Source organism: Oryza glaberrima, chromosome 1, assembly GCF_000147395.1.
Source record: "Oryza glaberrima chromosome 1, OglaRS2, whole genome shotgun sequence".
Classification (NCBI taxonomy): Eukaryota; Viridiplantae; Streptophyta; class Magnoliopsida; order Poales; family Poaceae; genus Oryza; species Oryza glaberrima.
The window spans coordinates 16,226,426-16,233,669 of record NC_068326.1 but is presented as its reverse complement, the minus strand read 5'-3'; positions in this window follow the sequence as shown (position 1 = coordinate 16,233,669).

The window sequence follows — 7,244 nt, the reverse complement described above, 5'->3', positions numbered from 1 at the left end:
GATGTTGTGTGAGCAAATGGATGCCTAGGGGTAAGATTGTCTTTTCATACAACTTAACGGAGAGGAGTTAACAGCAGTTATGGTATGATGGTATTTTTGGAAGAAAGAGGCTTGTGCAATGGCATTTCTGGGAAGTTGTCTTTGTCGATGCCATTTCTAGAATTAGGATGCTTGTCGATGGCATTTCATGGATTTTCTCATAGAATAATGTGCAACCACGATGCCTCCTTGGCTCACAATGCTTGGTAGATATTACTAGATTAGAGGTTAGGCAGAGGCCTCACGAAAACAATCTTGTCCACGAGGTAGTAGGTGACATGATTTGATTTATATTTATGATTGTTTAAGTGATGATTTTTCAAACGGATATATACCCGTTGCAAAGCACGGGCATCCAACTAGTGTGTGTGTGTGTGTGTGTGTGTGTGTATATATAAATATTTCATAACCATGCCTTTCCCTCCTTCTCTCTTCTTTTTTTTGAAAGAATTTTCTTTTTAGGAGAAGAAAGCATATGAAAGCATGAATAATTTATTTTGGTGGTAGTATGGAAATGGAATGGAATATTGCTTAGCTCCCAGTGTAGGAGTTTAGCATGTGCATATATGTGAGTATATGATCTTGATCATAGAGCATGAGAAGTATCTACACAAGTCACAAGAGTTTGACAAAGTTCAATGGAATGACAAGTAACCAAAATGTCTATATGGTTCAATCATGATAGCACATTTTTGGCTCTGGTAGGAATTTATATCAAATGAGGAACTTCAAATTTATCATTTTGAAAAATAAAACATCCGGAATTTAAGTCAAACTAGGATCAGGATCATAGCAACTCTTATTTACTATCTTATCTTGCAACAACCTAGACTTAGATCAGCAAGTGCAGCTCATTTACCTCAGGTTCCCAGATAATTGTTAGATACTTATATTTAACCTTTGAGAGAGTACTTACCTACGAACCCATATATAAGAGACATAAAACAGAGCAACTATTCATCAATTCAACAAAGAGAACTAGCCTATCTTACCTAGCATGACTCAAACCTATCCTATCTTTTTGGTATTTTCTATTTTGCAAATTTTTATGTTGTTTTCAAGTTTATAGGATGCAATTGGAAAGCAAATATGCAATTGGAAAGTGAAATATGCAATGTGATACAAGTTACCTGAGTGGGGGGAGAGATGTCCCCCCCCCCCTCCCCCAATCTTGGCTTTCGCTCAGGGTCCTTGGTTAGGATTGAACCCCTGAAAGCGGAAGTACGCTTAAAGATCGTCGCCCTGTTGCTGCATCATGTTGTTGATGTTGGCGAACTGAGCATCAGTAGCCTGTTGCCATTCTTGCATCTGGGCTATGTGTTCCGTGAGGTTGTACTGGATCTCCCCCGTCTGCATATCAAGGGTGTTCATTCTCCTGGTGATTTCACCCAAGTCCCAACGAGAGGAACTCGAGCGCCATTCACTTGGAGATGGAGGCACACCACTTGATCTGGGAGGTTAGTTGTCCCCCCATTGTATGTCATGAGGCGCACGCCATCGGTCCTCACTAGCACTTGCCTAGCTTGAGACCCCGATGCTGTGGCGCGGAGCTTGGGTCCATCCGAGTGCATCCCCAGTTGGCTCCCAACCAGCCTCATACATCTGCACGGGTGTTGAGGATGATGAACTTTCTCGTTCGTTCCTTGCCATGTTGCGCGTCTCCCTGTATGCTGCACCTGCACAAGATTCTTCTATGGTCTGCAGGGGAATGGTTAGTTCACGGTAGTTGTACAAATGATACCCTACATTTGGCAGCGGGATTTCATTTGTACAACCGGGGAAAAAGTAAATCAAAGATCCATCTACTCCATGCTTGAGAATATGCCCTTGCACTAGATAAGTCTCATCAATACACGGACGAGTGGCTGAGATAAAAACAATTTGGTTGCTGACGACCCCTAGCCCTTTTGCTATCCGAGTAATCAGAGAAGTGCACTCAATAAGAGCAGAGAACTTTATACTTTCTAACCATTGCCTTATCATACATTTCACAGGAGCAATTTTGATCTTTCTAACCATGGCAAACATGATAATCAATTCATCCCCCCTAATGGGTCTAAGATCACCTCTAGGAAACAAAGTCATAGCAATCCATTTGTGCATGAGCCTAAGGTAGGATTATGGATATCATTCATCCTAGGTTTCTTGCAAATTGGAGCACCAAAAATGTCTTCCCAAAACCTATTTTTCTCGAACCCAGAAATTCCTTTCTGAAGATCGATTTTACAGGAATCGTGAAAACCAAGAAGTGTACTTAAGCCTTTCCATGTAAGTGAGTACTCCTTATGGAAAAAGCGAAAGGAAATTCCATATTCTATTTCTTTCAAAGTACACAGAAATTGCAAAGTAAGCAAATGAGAACGAGGCTCATCTACCACAGCAAATCTCTGCCAACCAACCGCTTTCCAAATAGAACGAAATTCAACATCCATGCCTATCTTTTTCAGTAGCTCTGGAGAGTATTCTCGCGTGTGAGCATACTCCCGGTCGCTCAGCATGTAGTAGGCTTGTCTCTCCCGATCATTGACATGGTCGAAGTCGGTGCCGTTCAGGAGTCGTCGCGGAGCTTCGGCGTCTTCCATCGAGACAACAGCTGATGAACGAGTACTAGACTCGTCATGATGACTTGATAAAGAGCCGGACCCCTTGAACAGATGAGACAATCGCCTCCTCATTCTGCACAATGGAGCAAGAATGGACTAACTCGGCGCGGGTTAGGAATGACAAGAATTTCACCCGCCGGTTAGTTTCACCAAAGCAACTTGTATATATGCAACTAAATATTTGAATTTAAGGGAAACTATCAAAGCTTGAATGAACTTGAGAGCAAACTTTGGAGAGGGAATGAAAATGTGTTGAAATGGGGTGGAGTTCCCTCTCCCGGCCGGTTGGCTTAAGTAGTGCACCCACAACAGTCAAAACCGACCTGTGGGGCCCACTAGCTGTTGCCTCAAAGAGGGAGGCAGCCGACCGTTGCCTGGCTGGTTCGGCCAAACCAGGGTATTCGGCCGAACACCTGGTGGGCCCAACCGGCCCCACTTTCGACCGTTGGATTCCAACGGTCAGTGTGGTCGTGGCACAGCGAATTTTCGTTGGAAATTTTATTTTGGTTTGCTTTGAAAAATTCAATTGAAGAATTTCCTCAAAATTCAAAAATCCTAAATGCAACTTTGAAATTCAAACATGCGATGATGCAAAAAATTCAAATTATTGAAAGCAAAAATGCAAGTACAAACCAATTTACCTGTGTGGTGAAGGTCGTGTCATTTAAATTCCGACGTGCAAGACCGTACCTCCTTTCAGTTCAGTTTGCGGATTTTCTACCCGTCTCTGGAGGTGATGGAGCGGGCATCTTTGGCTTCTGCGTCCACACCTTCGTTGGCTTTGGTGCGGAGGGCGGCTTCCTCTGAGCCGGCTGCTCTAGCTTCTTGGCCGGTATGGGTGGTTTTACCGGCGTCCTCCAATAATGGTTCCTGAGCATCGTTGTTTCCTTCTCTAGGAAATTCTGCATGAACTTCACCAAGCTGTCCATCTTGGGTGGCTCCACTTCGACTACTTGAATATTCTACGGATTCGACCCGTACTTTATCCTAACCATGGAACATTGTTCCGTCCTCGGTTGAAACTCAAACTTCTCTTCCTTCCCGTTGATGTGGAAACGGATACTCCCCGTTCCCACGTCAATGTTGGCTCCCGCGGTGCTAAGGAACGGACACCCCAGGATGAGCGGCGTCTCTTTTCCCGTGTCCATGTCCAGCACCACGAAGTCAACCGGGATGAAGAAGTCCCGTATCTTGACTGGCACATCCTCCGCTATCCCTGCTGTGTAACGGACTGACGAATCAGCCAGTTGAAGGCGCATTGGTGTTGGTGCCAACACCGTGAAGTTGAGCTTGTCGAAGACGTCTTTTGGCATGATGCTGACACTGGCTCCAAGGTCGCATAAGGCCTGGTCGAACTGGTGTGCCCCGATCGAGCTGGTGATCGTAGGACACCCCGGATCTTTCTTCTTCTCCGGGAGCTTGTGGAGCGCACGGATATACCGATGTAGCACTTCCCCTACGGAGTATTCCAAGGGTATCGAATCCAAAGGAACGTGTGTGGTCAGATCTTCCTCCGGTTCATCCAAGGATACCAAGCAAATGATAGGCCAGGATAGAGAGGATTACTAGTGAGAAACAATGTCTAGGGAAAGCTTAATTTTAATCCTAATGCAATACTTCAGGCACTGGCAACCCGTTATTCCCAGATGTCGCTCTACTAAGTACCCGGATAGGGAGGACTTAAGTGATCTTGAGGGCTGTCACCACCTCTACACCCACCTCAAACGTACTGTGGGATACGCAGCAATTATTGGATAACAATTACCTAAACACCACGTCTAAGCAATTACTATCTACTTTAGTGTTTATAACTCACCAAAGCAATCACTATATTTAAGTTGATTATAGTGAACAATAATCCTGTATGCTATTTAGGAACTAACCAAGAGGTAATTCTCACAAAATAAATCTAAATTACTCAAGAAGAATATTGTATTGAATTCAGAGTAATAAATAGAATAAAAGAAATAGGAGAAGATTACCGACAACTCCGGAATTCTTCCGACTCCATCTACTCTACTCTCTTCCTATTCTAGTACACAATATAGTACAATAGAGCCTCTTATAATTCAGCTTAAGCTTGGAAGTGTGTGTTAAAGTGAGTGAGATGATGTCCTTATATAGGGGTAGGTATGACGGTTGGCGAAGGGGAAATGTCCGAAGTGCCCCGCAACCGCCATCAGGAGTGATCTGGGACGTCCATGCCAAAAACCTGGGATCAACGGTGATCACCAGGGTTTGGCCGAACCTGGGGGTTCGGCCGAACTTGGGCTGGGCCCCCCTAGCCTAGACTTTGGCCTGGCTCCTCATCTGATCCTCCTCTATCCATTCTTCAGTGTTTTGGGCTGATTCTCTGATGTTTCTACGAAGTTCACAACCCATCCTTGTATGGATACATATTTCTCCTCACTTTAGTCTAGATTTCCTCCCAACATCGGGGTTTATCACCTGCATACAAATATACACCAACATTGTGGAATATGTGAGATTAAGCACCTATCACTATGTTGGATGTTTTATTATCTGAACTTTATGCAGGTGTTGGCGGTATAGAATCGGCATTTAACAGCCGCCAAGAAAACCCCCCCACACTTAGCCCTTTGCTCGTCCCTGAGTAAAGGTTAGTGCATAATGAATTTCTTCAAGATATGAATCAAGCTTATAAATCATTCACAACCATATCTGCACCTGTGAACTTTATCAGTGGCTATCTTACCATCTTAAGTAATTGACAAATGGAATGATCTCGATTCCAGTCCTTCTTGCTTCTCTGTCAGATTCATGGGATTTTTATGAATTTTTGCAAACCAGCTCTTTTCCTCATATTGACTTTCTCTCGTCTCTCAAAGATGTATACTTTCTTTTTGGATCCTCACCAAGGCAAAATGTGCCATAATTCATCCCTATTCTAAAGCTGATATGTGGAGCTTGGTAGGGATAAATCGGGACATACCTGCATCAGATATATTGCAAAGCCAAAAATATGGACTCAAGAAGATCATCAGTCATACTCCTAGATCAAGGGTCTTTATTTGTGGATGGAAAATGAAAAAGTAAAATATTTTGTGGAATGATGGAATAAAGAAATGAATCTCCTTTTTTTCTATACTCTATCCTCCTTTTTGTTTTCTTGGCATGCATATGGAAGAGGCATGGCTATATTATTTTTTTTTTCAACTTTGCTCAATGTTTTGGGAGCAAGCTTTATTTCCTTCTTTCTTTCTCCCTTTTTTTCATACATAGCCATGCCTTGCCTTCCCTTTTCTCATTTTCTTTTTTTTAACCAAGAACTTTTCTAGGAGAAGAAAGCATAGTCTGAAGTAGGAGTTTATTTGAATGGAATTTTTGTGGAAAGTCATCTTCCAGTGTACAAGCTTAGCCCAATATATATGTGGAAATGAAAAGTGGAAATGACAATGACCCCTTGATCATGAGAGTATGAAAGATATCTAACACGAGTCACATAAATTCAACAAAGCTCAGTATAATGTCAAGCAGTCATATGTATAACAAGGTTCATCAATGATATACTTGCATATGGCCTTGGTAGGTATAAGATGAAGTCAATTGGAGGATTGAGCTTTTAAAACAATTTTATTTTGAAAACAAATTCCCAAGAGTTATAACAAGAGTTGCAAGGATTCCCTTCATCTTGAATTATCTCACATAAAACAATTACTTAGATGCACAAGGTTCCCTAAACATGGATGGTTGTTCATAAGCACAAGTTCAGCTGAGAATAATGAATATACAAGATCAATCACATGAAGAATTTCATTAGTTAGAAATTTTATCTTTCACTTATGCTTGAACCAATTGTTTTCTGAATTTTCAGCTCTAGTACTATACCGTGGTGGAGATATACAGATACAAGACGTGCTCACCTGCTTACCTATGAAAATTGGGAGGGATTGGGGCCAGCTTTGGTTCGGCCGAACCACTCTGATGCCCAATTCCTCTGCAATTTTTTTGCAAAGTTCAGTGCCTTCCACGTGTTCAGATATTCAGCAATTTTCAGAGCATATGCACGTGTCACGTCCCAAAACGACCCTAAAATATATCCTTTAAATTATGCCTAGAATAATTAAAATCCGTGTGAAAGCCTCCAAAAATTAAAATGTGCAAAGTAAAAGTCAAATAAGGCTTAGAGGATTTTTGCATATTTCCTAAAAGCTTAAAATGTGTAAATAAATTTTAGTGGAATTTTCAGAGCACAAATAATAATTACCAAGAAATAAACAAAGTTGAAAAAGTTTTATAAAAAGAAAAACCCTAAAACTCTCCCTCTCTCTCTTGGGCCGGCTCGGCCCACTTCCCTTCCCCTCTCTCCTCTTCTCCCGCGGCCCACTCAGCCCCTCCCCGCGCGCGCCGCTGACGGGCAGGCCCGCCCGCCACCCTCGCTGACGGGTGGGGCCCACCCGTCATCTCCTTCCTCCCGCCGCCCCCGCCGCCTCGCCCGCGCCTAGCGCCGCCGCCGCCGCGAATCCCGTCGCCTCCTGTCGTCCCCGCGTGAAATCAATAGGGGGGAATTACTCCCCGTGATCCCCTCCCCCTTTCCCCCCATTTTCCCATCTCTCTCTCGCATTCAAACGGCCGGATTTG